General features: G+C 50.7%; 1 long non-coding RNA gene across 1 annotated transcript; it reads left to right on the top strand.

Moving 5' to 3' along the window:
* The first annotated feature begins 10,463 nt into the window (after positions 1 to 10,463).
* Positions 10,464 to 15,045, top strand: LOC121041390 (uncharacterized). Its single transcript, XR_005795715.1, has 3 exons — positions 10,464 to 11,232; positions 13,433 to 13,560; positions 14,662 to 15,045. It is a non-coding gene; the product is annotated as an uncharacterized LOC121041390 (long non-coding RNA).
* The last annotated feature ends 5,497 nt before the right edge of the window (positions 15,046 to 20,542 follow it).

The following is a 20,542-nucleotide window of genomic DNA, read 5'->3' as shown; positions in this document are numbered from 1 at the left end:
GGAGCCGGCGAGTGCGGTTCTTGGGATCCCCTAGTCCTCTCGTCCAACGGACCATCCATCTCTTTCTTTTCAACCTCGGGTATGCATTCAGTCCTGTGTCAAGTGCTATGCTGAGATCAAACAAGACAGCTCCCAGTTCTTACCCTCGTGGAGCTTAGATGGGAGGACAGTGGAGACACAAGACAAATGAGCAATAAATATCGTTTCAGAGAGTGATAACTGCCTAGAGGGAGATAAACCAGGGTAATGGGGCAGAGCACTGACTCTCAAAAGTGTGTGGGTCAGCTTCGGAATTGTTAGAAAGGCAAATTCTCAGGACCGCCCCCCCCCCCCCCCCCCACCTCCGCTCCCGGAGCTTACTGAATCAGAAATCCTGTGTTTAATAAACCCTTCAGGTTTTTCTGATGCAACCTGAAGTTTGAGAACCACTTGTGTAGAGTACGGGTGATGAAGAGAAGCCTCCCTGAGTTGCTGACATTGAAAGAAAGACCTGGTTGCGATGAACCTTTCTGTGTTCACTTAGCGCACACCTGCCAGCATCTCCCTGGCACCGATGGATGACTTGTACCAAGCCTTCGCCCTTGAGGTCCTGGTCTGACTGGTCATGCAAACATAAGCAGATAGCTCTGCTTCCCAGCACAAATGCTAGGATATGACAGGAGCACACAGGGCTTGTGGGAACTCAAGAGGTATCCCTGGGAGTGGAGAGGGTTCAAGCAAAGGAAAGGCCTTTCAGGTAGAGGAAATGGCTTGAGCAAAGACTTCGAGGTGTAAAAAGGCATGCCCTGTTGGAGGAGCCAACAGGGGTCGGCTTGGCAGGAAAATAGATGGTGTAGATGTGTCCCAGGGGCACCTGGGTGGCTCAGGTCATGATCTCCCTGTTCATGGGTTTGAGCCCAACACAGAGCCCCCTTCCGATCTTCTGTCCCCCTCTCCCTTCTGCCTCTCCCCTACTGGTTTTCTCTCTTTCTCTCAAAATAAATAAATAAACTTAAAAAAAATTCTCTCTTTAAAAAAAGGAAAAAAAAAAGTGTCCCAATAGGAGGTACAGAAAGGCCAAAGTAAGAGGTGCCTTCTTTTTTTTTTTTTTTTTTTTTTTTTTAAGGTAATCTCTATGCACAACATGGGGCTGGAACTCATGTCCCTGAGATCAGGAGTCACATACTCCACTGACTGAGCCAGCCAGGTGCCCCAGAAGTGCTTGAAAACCATACTAAGGGCTTCATTACATCAGCCATTGAAAGCCGAGGGCAAGGAACACGGCTTCCGTATATAACTGGCTGTTTACATTTATGGAGCACCTACTGTGGGCCTGGCATAGTGCTAAGCTCTGTACATGCATGTTTACTCATTTAAGCTTCATTGCAACCTTGTGAAGCTGGTATCAAAATTCTTCCCATGGGGCACCTGGGTGGCCCAGTTGGTTAAGTGTCCAACTTTGGCTCAGGTCATGATCTCACTGTGAGTTTGAGCCTTGCGTGGGGCTCTGTGCTGACAGCTCAGAGCCTGGAACCTGCTTCAGATTCTGTGTCTCCCTCCGTCCCTGTCCCTCCCCCCTCCTCAAAAATAAACATTAAAAAAATTCAAAATTCTTCCCATTTTACGTTTGAAGAAACTGAGTAAATTGCTAAAATGAGATTTCCTGCCTCTGTTCTTGCCCTTGCTGTTCCTCATCTGCATCTCCAGAACCCCCGCCTCAAAGTGTGGCTTGGTCGTTTAATAGTTTGGTTGTGAATCTACTACTATGTGAGTCTACTAAGCCCAGGGTGTGGGCCCCCAGCAATTCCAGTGTCCTTTGGGAAGGGCAGCAGGAGGCGTATGCGCTGGGGGAGGGGGGAGTGTGTGTCTCAATTCATTTCGGCAATTGAGCCAAAGTATCTACTATGTGGAAATTGGAGGAGGAACATGGAATGTACCCATTTCCCATTAGTACCATCGTTCCTTCCTGTCCATCAAATAGGAGAGAAAGGCCCAGACATGACCCCTTGCCAGGATGATGGCTCCAGGGCAGGGATGTGCTCACCTGTTCACCACTGCAACCCTGACATCTAACATAGAGCCCACCACTTAGTAGGTCTTCAAAAAAATATCTACTGTCCACAAGAATAGGGCCCAAGACAGAGGTTCCTACTGTTGTTCAGGATCAGTTTGGTTTTCTGGGATCAAAGATGGCGGAGGCTAGAATTTTTGTGATTTTGGCCAGCTGTGTTGGGACCTTGCAAGGAGGCAGAATTCCAAATGGACACAAGGCATTTTACAACTTTGGCTTTGTCTCCCTGAACCTGGATACCTGCGGTCCAGCCTTTGGTCCAGGAGTCCCAGGTAACTGGATCTTTTTATTGCATAGATGAAACACCTTACTACTATAAGCATGGTCCATGGAGCAGCACTCGGGTGCTTTGTAAAAAGGCAGAGCCTCAGGTTCCACCCCAGACCTCCTGAACCAGAATCTACATTTTAACAAGATCTCCAGATGATCCATACACACAGTACAGTTGGAGAAACGTTGCCGTAGATAACCCACCCCATTTCTTTTTGGCCAGATGTGCTTCCGGGGCCCACAGGAGTAGAGAAAAGACATCACGGTTTCCCCAGGTTCTCACGGGGATGAGAACTTAATCCCCTGAACTCTGTCTCCTTATTAATACGTTATTGGAAAGTTGGTAGGCTTCCGTATATCTAGGGGTCTGCACCCAGTAGAACTCCCAGTGCTCACTCAAAATATATTAAAACTATATGAGCGAAGGTCTGATTTAAATTGTTACCTGACCCAGATGGTGCCTGGCACACAGAAGGTGTTTGGTGCACACAGACCAAAGATAGGAATGAATGAATTTCAGTGAGGTAATGTGGAAAGGCTCTGAAGAGGTTAAACTCTTTTTTTTTCCTATCATTATAAAAAATCTTATATAGTGTCTTCTCACTCACCAAGAACTTTCATACACTTTAACCAGGTTTGCTGATTTTGTTTCAGTTTATTTGTATCGTCTAAACGCCACAATATAGAATTCGATTATGCACACATTTAGGCAAGGGCGTAAGGTGTACCTCAGTTTTTCTAAATTGGGAATGGAATTTGATCCTTTAGAGGACCTTTTCTTCTCTGAACTGCCACCAGAGTCCTCAAGCCTCCAGCCTTTTGTAGAGAAGCACTTGTGCCTCTGGAGTAGAAAATCTACCGCAGAATTTGTGTTCTCTGGACAAGCTCTTAATAAACTTTATGGATCCCTGCAAGGAAGGGGAGGAGAAGGTGATGGACGGTGGAGGTGGGAGAGGTGACATTGGAGGCAAAGGAGGTGAAGGTGGTGAGGTGACAGAAGTAGCTGTGAAAGTGATGGTGAAAACGGAAGATGTGGTGCAGTTGGCGATGGCGGAGGAGATAGAGGTAGTGAAACTGACAGATGCGGAGGTGAAGACTTGGAGGAGGTGATGGGGGTAGTGGTGGAGTTGGTCAAGGTGACGGACATGGTGGAGCAGATAAAGAGATGTGTTTAAAAGTTGGGATTGTTTCTGGGACTTTGCAATACAACCCAAATAACCTAAGACCTCAGGGTAGGAGCAGGAGAGGGAGGCTCAGAGAATTCAGTCAACAGCCAACCTCACCCCTCGCTGTAGGGCCTGTGAAAAGAAGGGAAGGCAGGAAGAGACCTCATGCTTTGCTAAGCCCTTTCCACTACTGTTGAATTTAGGATTTGAGGCTAAGCCAAGTCTACTTAAAAAGATCATAGCACCAGTGACAGTTGGGAAAAAGCACAGGTCTAAACTCGTTTAGCTGAAGCCACTTGTTGGTGTGGAGTGATGGACTATGAAGTGGAAATGCTTGTTCCTGTGTTTGCTTTTCCTAATAAGAGAAGATGGATGTGAAAGACCATAAGGCTTTACAAACATCCGGCGCTCATACTGGTGGTTGGACTTGCTTAGTCCTAATGGAGCTGAGCCATAACCACACACTGAGCTCGGGGGCTGGCTGCAAACACCCACAAAGGGCATGGCCATGTGGGGTAATGATCCCTTCACTCATGGATTCTTCCCAAGAATCCTATAAAGGGATTATTATATCCCCATTTCACAAAGGGAAAACTGAGGCCCAGATGGAAGTGCCCTGTCCTATAGCCCAGGCAAGACTCAACCGTTCACTCCAAGAACATAGTCTGAGCACTTCACCACCAGCCTACACTGTTCTCTCTCTGATGGGCAGGAAGTCTGCCTAGATTTCCACATTTTCCAAATCATGACTACTGTCTCAATCCCCCTCAGCAGACCGTGAGCCACCCAGGGTAGGTATTACACCCACACGACAGACTGGGTAACTGAGGCCCAGAGGGGGAAATTGTTGGCCTTGGATCATACAGCAAGCAGGGGGGAGCAGCCAGGGCTGGAATCCACACGTCCCATCATCCAGGCCCAGGCCAGAACCACATGAAGCCTGAAACCACACACCTCTTCCTCCAGTGCTGCTACAGTCGCTGCCTTTGCCTTTTGAGGACAGGAGCCAGACAGGACAGGGGCGTCACATGCTTGACCCATGGCAGCAGTCAGGCCTCCCTGACCAGGCCTGCCTTCTCTGTCCTTTATTCTCCTCCTCCTGTCTTTCTGTCTGTTGTGGATGGTCCGAATGGCCAGCGGCTCCCAGCTCCACAGCGATGGCCCAGCCCATATCTGCAGGAGTGTTGGGAGGGGTGTTCCAGGGAACCAACACTGTGGTTCTGATACGTCCAAGGAACAGCTAGGTGGGAGCCTCAGAGCCTGAGCACCTGAGGGTGAAAGGGACGTGGCCGGCTGTTGCCAGACGAGGAGGCTGTGGCAATGAGAACAAGCAGTAGTAACAATGAGGGCGAATAGCTAACGTCTACGGAGCACTTTCTCTTTACGTGCTTCTTGTGATCATGTGGAGTGATTCTATCATTATCTCCAAATTACAGTTAAGAAAACTGAAGGTCAGGGAGGTAAGAGGCTTACTCAAGTCTCAGAGCTAGTGGTCGAGTTGGGACTAGACCTAGGTCTTTCTGTCCTCAAGGCCGGGGCTGTCACATTACATCATGTTTGTCTAACACCATGGTGGCAGAATCAGAAGCAGAATGACTGGTGGCCAGCCGGCCTTCCTTCCTTCCTTTCTTCCTTCCTTCCCTCCACAAAAGTGCACTGAGTACCTACTCTGTGCCAGGCACTGAGCAGGGTACTGGATAAACAGGCCAGACTCCCTTTATGCCTTTTGGAGCCCCCAGACCAGTCAAGGAAGCAGGACACCAGTGGCAAATTCTCTGCCAGTTTGATAGGAGCACTGATGGGGAAGACAGTGACCTCCTGAGTCCCCTCAGATGCCTTTAGACCCTGGTGGGGGCTGACCAGTTACCCAGGGCTTCTGAAATTAAAGTCACCCCTCAATGGACCTTTTAAGGCCCCTGGGTCCCTCCCCACTGAAGCTTCCTCCTTCACATGTCACACACACACACACACACACACACACACACACACACACACGACACAGCATGAAAGATCAGGATCCCCCAAGTAAGCAAATGCCTCCTGTCTTTTTTTTTAAATCCTTGAACCATCCAGGGTGAATAACCTACCTGTGCACAGCTTAGGTAATTTCAGATCAAAACCACTGAAATCCGGGTCCCTGTTCCCGCCTGCCCAGAGCCCCTGCAAAGTGCACAGCCAGCACCAAAACTAGATGTGGCCTCATTCTCAGACACAGAGTGCCCCGACCCTGTGAGCTTATGCTGAGACGGCCATGGCCCAGCCTCCCAGACAGGCAGTAACCATACTGACCTGCGGGCAAGTCCGGGCCTCCGTTTCCCCATTGGTAAATCATAATAATTAGTATTTGCTGAGTGCTTATCGCGTGTACTCTGTAAATGTTCTGCACATATTATTAACTCATTTAATCCTCTCAACAAACCTATAAAGTAGGCAATATAATTAGTCCTGTGTCACAGATGAGGCTACCATGGCACAGAGAGGCTGAGGCACTTGCCCAGGGATGCTCAGCTAGTAAGTGATAGGGATCCTACCCTGGCTCTGGAGCTGGCTTTATGACCCCCTTCAGCACACAGCACCCCCCTCCCACCCCCAGTGGATGTGATAATAGTGTCTGCTCATTAAATGAGACAGTTCATCTAAATAAATGGTCATTATCATTTAAATGTCTAGTAAACGGGGCGCCTTGGTGATTCCCTTGGTTAGTTGGTTAAGCGCTGACTCTCGATTTGATTTCAGCTCATGATCTCACTGTTCAGTTCATGAGTTCCAGCCCCACGTCTGGCTCTGTGATGACAATGTGGAGCCTGCTTGGGATTCTGTCTCTCCCTCTCTCTCCCTCTTCTTCTGCCCCTTTCTCGCTCGTGCGAGCATATGCACACGTTCTCTCTCTCTCGAAATAAATAAACTTAAAAAAATAAATGTCTAGTACATAGTTGATGTTTAATCCATGTTTATAAAGTATACCAGGAAGTGGGCATGAAAAACCCACAATCAGAGCAGAAGAGACAGGTGAGGGCATTTATTGAACAGCCACTATATTGGGATTGGTGAGAGGGGGCAACGGAGGCATGTGGAGGCAGCCTGGGTTCTGCTTCCTGCACCAGGCCAGAGAAGGTGACAACCAGGGTTTTGTTCCCATAAACCTGGGACCCATGCTGGACACCTTCTCCTCCCCCTTCTATGGAGGTCCCTCCTGGGTTTCCCATTTTCTACCAGCAGCAGGTATGCCTTTGTCTACAGGGACAAAGTGCACACTATTCAAATGGAAATGACCCTAGCCCTGCAGCCTCCCCAGGTGTTGGCCCCCAGGTCCCTGCAGCCTTGGACTGCTCCCCCACTGCCACAGCTGCAACATCATCAGCTTCTAAGGCTTATCTTCCCCTGGAAAGGCATTGAGTTGCCTTCCTGGCTCCAGGGGCGGCAAATCTGAGCCAGACACCTGCCGGGGTGGATGGGTTTTAGCAAGACCACCCTTCCCTTCCCTTCCCGTGCCCCAAAGATTGGGGGGGGGGGGAATACGGCAGATAAATTTGGTTCAGGCATCTCCCACCCCTGCCCTCACTGCACACACCCAGGCCAGGCATGAGGAGAGAGAGGAGCCTGGGGCCTGAAGACCCCTTGCTCTACCAGTTACTGGCTTTGTGGCCTCAGGCAAGACATCTCACCTCTCAGCACCTCAATCTCCTCCTCTGTAAAAGGGGAATGAGACTTTTCTCTTGAGCCAGGGTGAGGATTAAAGGAATGTTGGTTCCCCCCTCTCTCCACTTTACTGTCCTTGATGAGCTCAGAATTCAGTTCAAGGGAAGGGTGTGGGAGTCAGCTAACTGTGACACAGTGGAACTGGGGGTGAGAGCAGGGGATTGAGTCCAGCTGAGGGGCTAGAGGAGAGGAGGCGACATGGGGCTGAACTGTAAAGGTCAAGTTGCATTTTCCAGGTTGAAAAATAGGGTTCCATTCCAGGTAGGGAAACAGCCTGAGCAAATGTCTGTGGGGACGGAAGAGGAAGGCGAGGTTGGGGCAAGGTAGGAAGTGGTCACAGCACAGGATGGTGCTGGGGTGGGGGCGGGGAAGCTCTCCGATGGCAGGCCAAAGAGATTGGACTTTCCCCTCTGTAGGGGATAGAGAGCCACAAAGTGTTTCTAGGGGAGGGAGGGACATGGTCAGACTTGGGTGGTAGAAAAGCTGGTAGCCAGAGTGCTAAAGGAGTCAGAGGGTCAAGCCTGGAGGTGGGATGACCCAAGGAAGCTGGGACAGGGGCCCCAAGAGAGATTAGGCCTGAAGTCATGAATGTTCCTGACCCACAGTTGTGAGGGCTCAAATGCATGCTGGCAAGACTTCCAGAAGGAGGACAGCTTTGCTCTGCACCCTGAAGGAGTCATACAAGCAAAAGGGAGCAAGGCAGGGCAGAACGTGGCAGGCAGAAGCTGGAGGTGAGAAGTGGGGGCCAGTAGCTCAGTTAGGCTGAAGTGTGTAGCATATAGGGTAGGGAGTGCCTTTAGGTGACAGGGACAGGTAGGGGCCCCAAAGGCCATTGTCCAGCAGACCTTCAGCTCCCCAAGGAAAGGCGGAGCTCTGGGGGAGGGGAGTCTGGGGCTGGGCAGGGCCAGCTTGCAGTTTTTATCACCACTGGGTGGGATCCAAGGTCTGTGGAGGAAGTGACCACCCTCTTCCGGCCAACCATTTTTTTTTTCCTTCTGCTGGCCTGTTTGGCTTTTTCCCCGAGGCTGCATTTCCACAAGGGCCCCTCCTGGCTGGCTGGGCGTGGGTATGGCTCGACCACACACCCATCAGCAGGGGCGGCCAGGCCCTAGGCTTCCTGCCCCTCTTTGGGCAGGCTGATTGGAGGAAAACAGCCCTCAAGCCTTCTTCAAAACAGGAAACTGCTCTCCCTGCTTCCTGAAGGACAGGAACTGTCCCCATGGCAACCATGGGACAAAGAGGCTATGTTAACCCTTCCGAAGGCAGGCCTGGCTGAAAGCCCCTTCTTAACCAATCCCTTGTGGGTGTGGCACCATACAGGTGACAGGGAGGGTCTGCTTTGGTGACACCCTCAAAGTCTCAGCACTAGCCCGAAGAAACAGCAGGGCTGGGATTTTATACCCATTAGATGGATGACAATGTCGAGGCTCACAGGATGAAGGCCTGGCCATACAGTAAGTCAGGTGCAGCGGGGCACAGGTGTGGGGTCTGAAGTCAATCTGCCTCCATCATGGCTCCTTGCTAGCTGTGTCCCTTGAGTAAGCGGCTTAACCTTCTCCAGCCTCATTTTCCCTACCTGTGAAATGTAACAATTAGAGCACCTGCCCCATGGGACTGTTGTAGGCATCCCCTGAGGTCATTCATTCATCCAACACATATTCACTCGTGGTGTGCCAGCTGCCACAGGCCCCCTGGATACGGCAGTGACAACACTCATGGAGCATGAGTATCCTGCCTCATGGGGTGAGTATCATAGTTAGGGATGCAGTAAGGAAGCCCACAAGCCAGTGCAAATGGGAGACTTTCAGAGAGTGACCAGTGCTCTGAGCAATGAGAGGGGAGTGGAGTGTGGAGAGGTCTCTTGCTGGTCCAGGAAAGGCTGGGACGTGGGGAGAGGGAGACACACCTGTTGTCCCAGCACTTGGGGGGACGGCATTCAGACAGAGGGAAGGCCCAGAGGAGGGAAGGCCTGTGCCATCCGAGGAATAGTGAGTTGGAGGGAAGGGAGAAGGGAGGAGATGCTGGCCATCACGGTCCTTGGGCTGTGTTCTCAGAGCAAGGCAGCGTGGCTGAGGGGCAAGGCAGGCAGGAGCATGCTCTGAGTTGCATTTGTACAATTCCCTCTGGTTCTTGGTGCCCATGGGATGCAGCTGAGAGACAGGGACTTGGGACTCTGAAAGGCATATTTTCTAGGGGACCTTGTGCTGTGACCCTTAAGAACCCTGAGTCCTGGGGAGAGGCAGTAGTCCGTTGTTGTTTGCGGGGCCGGGACAGGGCGGGGACCCCGTGGCCTGTGTCCAGGAACCTGGCCTTTTCCTTGACCGCGCACCAGGACACATCCCTCCCCCTCTCTCTCTGGATGCCCAAGGGCCACTGTGAGGAGGCCATGGAAGTAGCCCCCAGCATAGTGGCTCATGCAGCAGCTGCTCTGGGAGTGAGTAATATAGGCTCTCTTTACCATGGCCTCCAATACTTAGCACTTCCCCAGCTCAGCATGCTGCCTCATCTCCCACCACCCTCCAGTCGAGCTGGCCTTCCTCTCCATCCCTAACCCTGCAAGTGCCCCGCAGCCCCAGGGACTTTGCACCTGCCATTTCTGCTCACTAGAAAACTCCTTCCCAAATTTTCAGAATTCTCTCTTTATCTTTGTTTATTTTGCCAGTTTCACTATGATATGTCACGCAGAAGATTGATTCAAGTTATGCCTGAAGGGAGTTCTCTGTGCCACCTGGATTTCAATGTCCGTTTCCTTCCCCAGATCGGGGAAGTTCTCAGCTATGATTTGTTCAAGTACACCTTCAGCCCCTATCTCTCTCTTCTTCTGGAAGAAGAGATCTATGTCTATGTCACTTATTCTCCCCTCTGCCTCTTCAACCCTAGCTGTCACAGCATCTAGTTTATTTTGCACCTCATTTACAACATTTCTCAATTCGTCATGTCTATTTTTTAGTTCCTTGATCTCTGCAGCAATAGATTCTCTGCTGTCTTCTACGCTTTTTTCAAGCCCAGCAATTAATCTTATGACTATTATTCTAAATTCTTGATCAGATATATTGTTTATATCTGTTTTGAGCAATTCTTTAGCTGTCATTTCTTCCTGGGATTTCTTTTGTCATTTTGGCTAGTTTTCTGTCCCTTATGTGTTTTAAAAGCTCGGTATGCGTTCTGCACCTGCGAGCACTACTGTATTAAAGAGGGGTCATACACTGCCCAGGGCCTGGCCCTTCAGGAGGTGTTTTTTGGAGAGTGTTACATACTGTCTCTTGTTGTGACTCTGGTTGCTTTATCTCTCTACTTGCAGGGATGTTTGGGACCCTCCACCAGGTGTGCTTTGATTTGTTCACTGAAGTAGCCCTATGGCCTGCCAGGTTGGCCCCGTGGGCCCCTAGAGACATCTCTGTCATTCTGCAGCCTGGACTCTTGGAATTCAAAGTCCTCTGGCTTCAAGGCTGCTGTGTTTGAGGGACAAGGGAACTTCGGGTCCCTGACTTCTCCACCATGTTGGATTTCTGTCTCCTTCCCAAATTTTCACATGGCAGGACTTGCTTCCCTCATCAGTTGGGCTGCAAGTGTCACCTCTTCTCAGGGGTGCCCTGACCACTGCCCACCCCAGTCCCTCACCATCCCAACACTCAGCGTGTCTTCTTCACTTGCACTTACCCATATCTGAGATCCTCCCATTTGTCTGCGTACCTGGGTGGTGTCTGTCTCCCCATCTAGAAGGCCAGCTCTTGGAGGGCATGGCTGAGTCTCTCCTGCTGGCTGCTCTCTCCCCGGCACCTGGAACAGAGCCTGGCATGCAGTGAGCGCTCACTGTAGTATCTGCCACACACCGAATGCACGCATAGCAACAGGGACCCCCATTCCTGGGCATAGCAACAAACTTCCATTCACCTGCACAGTCTGAAGGGACTGGCAGTCTTTCTTCCAGGAAGATGGCGCTCAAGAGGAGTCAGCGGGAGATGAGGGAGCAAGGATGAAATGCTTGCCCTATGGAGGAACTAACATTTGTTCACCAGGAACTGTGTTGGGCATTAGCACTGGCAGGTATGCATCATTATCTCCATTTTTCAGATGAGGACACTAGGGCTTGGAGAAGGAAAGCCTCGTGCCCAGGACCACACAGCTGGGAAGTGGTGGGGTTGAGGGGAAACAGGAATGACTTCTCAGAGCCTGTGCTCTCTCCTTACCCTCCCACCAAGCCCAAAGGGGCCTTGTACACAGACAATGAGAAAAGGTGATTGGCTTTCTGAAAAACATACAAACAAACAAAAAAAAACTCCTCCAAAGGTTTGTCAAGGCCAGTGCCACCAGCCACGTCTTTGGATTGACACAGGGGAACCCCAGCCTCTTGATCTGAAGAATCTTCTGGGCTGGTTAAAATATGAACTCTGAAGTCCCATCACAGGCCCCATGAGTTAAGACTCCCAGGGGTTGGATTGAGATTCCTCATTTTGGCTAACATGAGTTTATAATAATAATAATAATAATTATTATTATTATTATTTCTTTAGATAGCTTTTAAATGTTTATTTTTGAGAGAGAGATAGAGCGCTAGTGGGGGAGGGGCAGGGAGAGAGGGAGACACAGAATCCGAAGCAGGCTCCAGGCTCTGAGCTGTCAGCACAGAGCCCGATGCAGGGCTCAAACTCACAAACCACGAGATCATGACCTGAGCCGAAGCTGGACGCTCAACCGACTGAGCCACCCAGGTGCCCCATAGGCCCCATTCGACGGCCTGTGGGAAGAGCACAAGGACAACTTTCTACTAAAGCTCCTGAGGTTTTAAATGGATCATCAGACAAGAACCTGACCATGTGTGTAGTAATGTCCAAAGGGGCAAGAACATGTTCATCCCGTTGTGCAGAGGTGGGAAGTAGGGCAGTCCCAGGAAGGCCCTGCCAAGCAATTGAGTCCAACTTCCTACCTTTGACAGCCACCTGTGCTTGAGTTCCCCCAGGGACAGGGAGCTCATACCCTCGCAAGGCCATCGTTCCCTTGTGGGATACTTTGCGGAATGGGTGTGGCCGTGTCAGTTTCCCCGATGTACCAGGAATGGTGGCGATTTACAAAGAGGCATTTTGATGAGCTGCAAGGCCCGACTCCTGATTTATTTTCCCCATGGAGCTCTAGAGTGGAGACTGCATTTCTCTGCCAGCTCTGGCAGAGGGTGAGGGAGATAGCGGCTCTGGAAAGACCACATTAATTAGCTTAATAAGCATGCGTGCACCCGTGTGATTGTGCTCAGAGAGGGCCCTGGGAGGCAATGTGACCCCCTGTCATGGACACCATCAATTGCTGGGATGAGCCTCCCCCCACCTGAAACCCAGACACTTAGGAGAAATTAATCAGACCCAGTCCAGGAACACCATTAAAGTGCAGGGTTCCTGCAGGAGCTGCTCCCAGGCTGCCTTCCAGCAGCGGGGCTGCAGGCTGGAGTTTGACCCTCTCCAGCTTGGGGGGAGTCCCTAGTGAGGGGACAGAACAGCATGAGAAGGGAGAAGGACAGCACCTCCTAAGAGCTGCCTGCGGGAGCCATGCGTGAATCCTTCTGATGATCTCACAGCGAGCTGGGGACGGAGCTTTGACAGCTCAGAGTTTGGGATGAGGGTGTGGACATCACGCTGTGGTTTGAGCCCCAGCCCCACCACTTCCGAGCCCTGAGCCCCCGGCAAGTCCCTGTCTCTTTTGGGGGTAGCTCTCCTCATCTGAAAAATGGGGTATTTCTAGTACTGACTGCACATGCCCGTTAGGAAGACAGTAGTGCTTTGCTGGGTGCCTGACACCTAGTAACTGCTCAGTAAATGTTAGACGTCATTATTAAGTATTAACAAAGTAGCTGGTGCATAATAGGCAATCAAATAGATCTGATGCCTTTTAGCGGGTAGACATTTGCTAGGGTTTTGTGAAGGTCTAATCCACATGTCATTTCTCACTGACCTGATAGTTTGGTTACCTAATTTTTAACTATTCATAAATACAGTTTGCTTGCCTTTCACTTATGCACAGGCTGCAGCACCTGGCTCTTGCTCTCCAGGGACAGTGTCCCCTGGTCTAGCCAAACTCTTCATTTTAAAGCCTGAGAACGGTTTGCCTCTCAATGTAAATACCCGCTTCGGGATCCCAATCCCTGCCACCTCTGTAGATGTGGGCTTTGCACCTCCTCCAACGAGTAGAGCTATGGTGCTTTAAGCATTATCTGTTTAACCTCCACAAGCACTCTGTATGTCATGTGTGACATTTACAGATGACGACACTGAGGCGCAGAGACTTGCCCAGAGATCCAGAGCCAGCAAGGATGGGGAAGGTTGTGACCCCAGGGCTGCCGTAACCACACAGCTAGTACCCTTCCTACTGCACTCAACCAAAACAGAGGTAATTCTCTCTGAAACAGTGGCAGTTATAGCACCTACGAGGACTTGAGGGGGCTCCTGTGTCAAGGGCACACGGGGGGGCAGACAGTAGCACAGTATCCGTAACTGCTGGCTTCTGCTCTCACGTCCATTTCAACCCCACTATTGGCCCCCTTCTTTGTGCCAAGTCTTGGAGTGAACCCAGAGGGGTCACACAGACCCCATGAGCAATCAAAAAGCATCACTGATTCTTGCCTCATACCCAGGACCAGCTACATAATTTGTGGGGCCCAGTGCAAAATGAGAATACAGTGCCTGTTGTTCAAAAATGGGGCATTTCAAGACGGTGACAGCAGAACATGGAGGTTTAACCCAAGCACTGGACCCTCCGGTGTGTGTGTCCCTAGGTGACCACACTGTTGGCACAGCTGTGAAGCTGGCCCTGTGCACACCAGTGCTAGGAAAGCAGCAAGCATCTTGGGGTGCCTAGCCCCCAGGTCATAGCCTGGCACAGAATAGGGGCTAAATACACATTTATTAAGTGAAATGGCACATTCACCCCCAGGTCTGTGAGATGGGCACAGGATTGTGAATTTGCAGGTGGGTAAACTGAGCCTCAGGAAGGCTTTGCCTCACCCAGTCTCACCCAAAGCCCAGGTCCCTGCCTTTGGCCTGGCAGGCTTGCCCTCTGTTCCCGCTGACCCCAATCCTGGCCTTTGTTTTCCTGCTTCCAGAAAGAAGGGGTAATGTTTACCACCGGCTGAAGTTTACTTTATTTTTGTGTTTTCCAATAATTGATTCCAACGGTTCCTACAGACGTCCTGCCGAAGGAAAACATGTTTTGCTCACTCAACCTTCCACTTCCTCATGGCGCCACAGTGGTGGGGGCCCACGGCCACGAGGAAAGCGTGGGGTGACTTTTCCCTTGGTTATTTTCTTTTTTTCCACCTCGCTGTCAGGGGACAACAAAACATGTTTTCCTTTTTCTCCAGAGGAAATCGGAACTTTCTTATTGACTACTTGTTGCCTAAAAGTCATCTTCCTTCTCCTGTGATTATCTTGGATTGTGTGCATTGTGTGACTGCACTCCAAAATAAAGGAGTGTCTTTCATTTCACTGAAAGGACAATCACCAAACCAAAACTTCCATTCACGCGAAGGCTTCGACACCACTGAAATTCACCTTGGCTTCCTCGCCAGAGTCCGTGCCTGTGTTTGAAGTGGACTTAACACAAGTTCGCCTTTTTTAAAGCACAGGACGAGGTAAACAGACACATAGCCAATGTTTTGCTCAAGGCGAATGGCTACCTAGAGTTCACTGAAACAGATATGGGTGTGTGGTGGGGGTCAGATATGTGAGGTGGGGATCAAGACTCTTTCCTCCCCCACGTGCATATCCACCAATCCACCGGCCCTGACCTAAAGCATCATCTTTCTCTACTGTGCTGCAACATCTCCATTGTCATTAATCTGGTGATTCTACACGTGTTGGTCTAGTTCTGGACTTTCTATCCTGTTCCCTTCGTCTGTCTGTCCGTCTTTGTGCCAAGACCACCAGTCTTTTTTTTTTTTTTTTTTTAATGTTTATTTATTTTTTGAGAGAGAGAGAGACAGAGCGCAAGCAGGGGAGGGGCAGAGAGAGAGGGAGACACAGAATCCAAAGCAGGCTCCAGGCTCTGAGCTCTCAGCACAGAGCCCGACACGGGGCTCGAACCCATGAACCATGAGATCATGACCCAAGCGAAGTCGGATGCTTAACCGACTGAGCCACCCAGGCGCCCCAAGACCACCTGTCTTAATTACTGTTGTGTCCACTGAAATCGATAAATCATGGTCGTTTAATAACTCCCCTACTGCTGAACATTCGGGTTGTTTCCAATGTTTTATTATTATGACTTGCATTGTACTGAGTCAGAGTAATAAAACAAGCAATAATAGCTGAGACGATATGCCAGGCTCTGCTGTGAGTGCTTTCCATATATTAACTCTTTTGATCTTCATAACAACCCCTGGAGGAGGTGCTGTTGAGATCTCTCCTCTTTGAGAGATGAGGAACTCAGGGCACAGAAGGGGTAAGTCGCTTACCTTTGGTCCCCCAGCTTCTGCGTTGGTGGAGCTGGGGCCCGGACCCAGGCAGGGTGGCACCAGGACCTGCGCTCTCATTCGCTCTCCCCTGTAAGCGTGGAGAAGAGGGGAGTGTGTAAAGCAATGAATCAGATGGAGGTGATGATGCCTTCCTTATCTTCTTGAATTACCCAAGTGGCTCAGCGGCCGTGGAGCCTGAGAGCCCCGGGACCCTGCCCCGGCTCCACCACTCGCTGGCTGCGGGACTGCACAAGTCAGTGCTCCACTTTAAGCCTCGGTTTCCTTATCTGTAAAATGGAAAGAACAGGCCTGTGTGACAGGGTTGTTGTGGGGCTTCAGAGACCAGTACAGTGCCTGCTGGCTCGGGAGGCTCCCTGTCCTGGCTTAACCATCTGAACTGATGGCCCAGGGGCCTCGGTGTCCTCAGAGCACTCCTCCCAAAGGAGTCATTGCTTTGCAAACATTCTCAGCTTCCTGCTGAGGCTGGGGGAACTTCTCACAGGGGGAAACTGAGGTCTGGAGCAGTTGAGGGCAGGGGTGATGGGACCCCAGAACCTGCTGCTCATGGCCTCTCTCTGCATTTGTAGATCTGAAGGTCAGGGCTTCTTTCCTGATCGGCTCACCAGGGTGGGAGCTCTGCCCAACCTCCCCAGCCCCCGCCCCCATTCACTGGACAGCAACTTTGCCCTCAGGGACAGCCTCCACCTCACCACCCAGGACGGCTCTCCTGACTTCTTGCAGGCCCAAGCAAACATCTGATGATACTGCCTGCCTCCTGTGAACTCTGTGAGGATGGGACCCTGTCATGGCTCCACTGACAGAGCCTGGCACTGAGAGACCCCGGGAGGTATTTGATGAATGAATGAATGAATGAATGAAGCCTGTCAGCAGTTACCTCCAATGACCAACTGTCCTGCTTTGCCCAGGACTGAGGGGTTTCCTGGGATGCAGGACCTTCAGTGCTATAGCCACGAATGTCTTGGGCAAATCAGGACAAGTTGGCAGCCTTAAGTCACTGCTGTGTGTGGCAGGCGTGGGGTTCAGCCTTTATGGTCACTGTCTGATCTAATCCTCGTCTCACGTTGGGGACCCCTCGCAGCAGAGCCTGAGTCAGGGGTCCAAGTGCACGTGGATTATATCAAAGACACACTCTCAGCAGGAAGTGAGGGATGCAAGGAGCACAGGAGCAAAGCACCAGGCAAGGCCAGAAACTATGGTCCCTGCTGGAGACTGGCCTTCACCTGAGCCCACCACGACACCAGAGAGCCCTGGCTTGCAAAGGACACCGCAGATTTGGCCCCCATCAGAGGCCAGGGGGCCCACGCTGGAGAAGAGTGGTAGCCAAGGGCAATGCTCAGGAGAAGGGGATAGCTGTTGGCCATTAGCAGCCAACTTCACTGCACCTGGGGGACAGGGAGCACTGTCCCGTAATGCAGAGCAGAGCGGGGACCCCAGTGTCCACTACAGTTCATAATAACGATGGAGGGAGGTCAAGTATGGTTATGTTCCTAATGACCGTTTCAACCTAAAACCACCCAGCAGCTCCCCACTGCACCAAGAACAAAAGCTGAAGTTCTTAAAAAGACGGCTGACCCCCCATTTCTCTCTTCCCTCATCTCACTTAACTCAGCCGCCCTGGCTCCTCTCTGGCTGCCCTGCAGCCAAGCTTTGCCGGGAACCACGATCTTCCTTTGTCCTTAGTATTTGCTCCCTCTGCCTGGACTCCCCTTGGCCCAGGTCTCCTCCTGTTGGCCCCTCCCCATAATTCAGGTCTCAGTTCAAAAGCCACATCCTTGGAGAGGCCATCCCTGAGCACCCCCAGTAATACCCCCCAATGCCCCTAGTCCCTCTCTTCCACGCGATTCAGGATTATTTTCTTCATTGCACTCACCGCCATCTGAAATTACACTATTTTTTTCAGTTGCCTCATGTCTGTCTCTATTTCCAGAATTCCATGAGGGCAGGGAGCTTTTCTGTTCTTTACTGTAGGTGCTCAGTATATATCTGTCAAATGAATGAATGTGTCCCCATTTTATAGATGACAAAATGGAGTCTCTGAGAGTCACAGGGTTTATACACAAGGGCACCCGCTGAGTGGCAGAACCTGAAATCAAACCAGGCAGACCCTGAGGCTATGCTCCTCCCCACCGATCTGCCCCACGTCCCTCACCTCGTGGCCACCCCCTGGACGATGGAGACGGTGTCTGTGCACCTGGGGGTCCCCTGCTCTTGGTTCAAGCGTTGGCCCAGAACAGAGGCTGACAGATAAGCGGGAAGTGGATGAGTGACAGGGCCATGGATGAGACACCCTTCTTGCCCTCTTGGAAGGGGCAGCTGGGGCCATCTGTGCCCTGTCTGCATTCCCTGGGGATTCTTGATGTGCGAGTGCCTTCAGCCCACTCGCCATCCTGCGATCTGAATGCACTGGCTGGCTCCAAGGGGGTGGGGTGGTGGGTGCTGTCTGCGAGGTGATCAATGTGAATAATAAACGTTTAGAGTTAATAAGCTGGAGTTAACTTCTCTCGCTTGGGTGACTAATGGGCTTCCCAGAGCCCATAACTCACACTGTCGGAGAGCCTCCCTTCCCTCCACGGCCGCCCTAGAGCCGGCCTGCCGTGAGATGTGGCCTGGGGAGGAGGAGGAGCCTGGCTGGCTGAGGCCTTATTTATGGCAGTGAACACAGCGCCTTGGAACAGCAGGGTTTTTCTGGCTGTTTTCTGGCTCCAGAGAAGAGATGGTTGGGGATGAGGGAGGTTGGTGATGGATCTGTCATCCAGGTAGACCTCTGCCACCAACAGCTGGGGGTCTGAGGGCCAGTCTTTTCCCCTCGGACCTCCAGCTCCTCATCTGTCAAGGAAGAGAATGGGAACTTGGGCTGCTCCAAGAACCAAATGCTGTGATGGGTATAGAAAGTGCTGGATGGTGGGGAGGGGCTGATCAGTTCTGTCTGCAAGTATGTGACACATGGGTGGAGAACAGGGATAGAGGTGAATGGAGACCTCAAATATCTCTGCCCCATGCTTCTCAAAGGGTGGTCTTCAGACCCACAGCATGGACATCCCCTGGCAGCCTGCTGGAAATGCAGAATTTTCATCCCTGCCCCAGACTTCTGGGACCTGAATTTGCCTGTTAATCAGATACCCGGTAATTTGGGAGCATATTTCAGACTGGGAATCACTGGCCCAGACCAAGCATGGCTGTTCAGTAACTGTGGTGGCTCCCAGTCCGCAGCCCCTCACTGAGAGCAGACATCCCTAACCAATCATTACACTCTCACCCATGGAGCCTAGAAATGGCCCCCGATTCCCTTTCTGCATAGCAGCCTCTGCCACTGGTCAGAGCTGGCATGCAAGATGGAGACTATGCCTTGGGCCTAGACTCTGTATCCCTCAAATCATTGACCAAGGTTGAGAAACAGCTCAGTCCCTTCTCCACGGTCTCTGGAATCAGTGCCACTCACAGGACAGGGAAGGTAAGATGAGGTACAAGAGAAGCAGATAAGGGAAACTGAGGCTGGGGAGACCGTGAGGCTCAGTAAGCAATGGGGTTGCTGCTGGTCCGAGGGTGAGAGGGGAAGTAGGTGCTTGAATAACCTTTGGAAGGCCTGAGAAGGGGGCCCACAGTGAGCCAGAACCACATCCCCAAGCTCAGCAGGGAGATGACACCCTACTGCCCTTTGTTCATGACAATGACATGACAGGTCCTCCGTTAAGGACCACTTAGAAATGACTTTTGAGAAAACATGTTTGCTGGGGCGCCCGGACGGCTCAGTTGGTTAAGTGTCCAACTCTCGATTTTGACTCGGGTCATGATCTTGAGGTCCATGAGTTGGAGCCCCACTCTGGGCTTTGTGCTGACGGTGTGGAGCCTGCTTCGGATTCTCTCTCTCTCTCTCTCTCTCTCTCTCTCTCCCTCTCTCTCTCTCTCTGCCCCTCCTCCACTTGCACACACCCTCTCTCTCTCTCTCTCAATATAAATAAACTTTAAAAGAAGAAAAGGTATTTGCTGCTTAAATTATTAGAGCCATTAAAACTTACTGTTAAAGTCAAACAATACAGAAGTGACATAAAAAATATAATTATCTTGCCCCTAGCGATCCTCTTGCCTTATGGTAACTGATATTAGCAGTTTGGTGAATATTTCTTTCTGGCATACTTCTTCAGACATATAACTGATTTTGCAAATTTTTTTTTTCTTTATGCTGTCAGTGCAGAGCCCGACACAGGGCTCGATCCCATGAACCGTGAAATTATGACCTGAACCAAAATCAAGAGTCTGATGCTTAGCAGCCGACTGAGCCACCCAGGCACCTTGTGGTTTTTGCTGAATAATCTATCCTAAACGCACTTCTGGTCCATCCACATCTATGTACATACATACAGATCTGATTATTTTTATCAGCTGCCTAATATTTTATAGAATGAATGTCCCAGAATTCATTCAATCATTGTCCTAAGTGATCAACACTTTTTCTTCTTTTTTTCTCTTACTGCGACAAACACCCTTGTATGTATTGCCTTATGTGTCTATACGGCTTTGCAGGATAAATTCTCCACAGTGGATTTGCTGGATCAAAGGGCATACACATTTTAAACTTTAATAGGCACTGCAGATCATTGTCCCAAAAGACTGTGGCAGTGCACGCTCCCACCAGCAGTGTCAAAACTACGTGACTGCCCTCCTCCTTGCTGGCACTGGATGTCATCAATATTTAATTTTTTTCTTCCAATCTGATGAGAGAAAAATAGCATCTCCTTGTTCTTGTAACTTGTATTTCCATAACTGCCTGAGAGGCTGTACATCTTTTCATTTGTTTACTGGCTGTTTGCGTTTCTGTCGTGAATTGCCTGATCACATTCTTTGTCTGTGTTTCTTTATTTTTGTTGTGTGTTTTCCTTAGAGACTCTTAGGCACTTTTTG

This window comes from Herpailurus yagouaroundi, unplaced genomic scaffold, assembly GCF_014898765.1.
Source record: "Herpailurus yagouaroundi ecotype Mexico unplaced genomic scaffold, PumYag 183, whole genome shotgun sequence".
NCBI classification, from domain to species: domain Eukaryota; kingdom Metazoa; phylum Chordata; class Mammalia; order Carnivora; family Felidae; genus Herpailurus; species Herpailurus yagouaroundi.
Note: the sequence above shows the minus strand (reverse complement) of the source record. Positions and strands in the feature narration are given on the sequence as shown.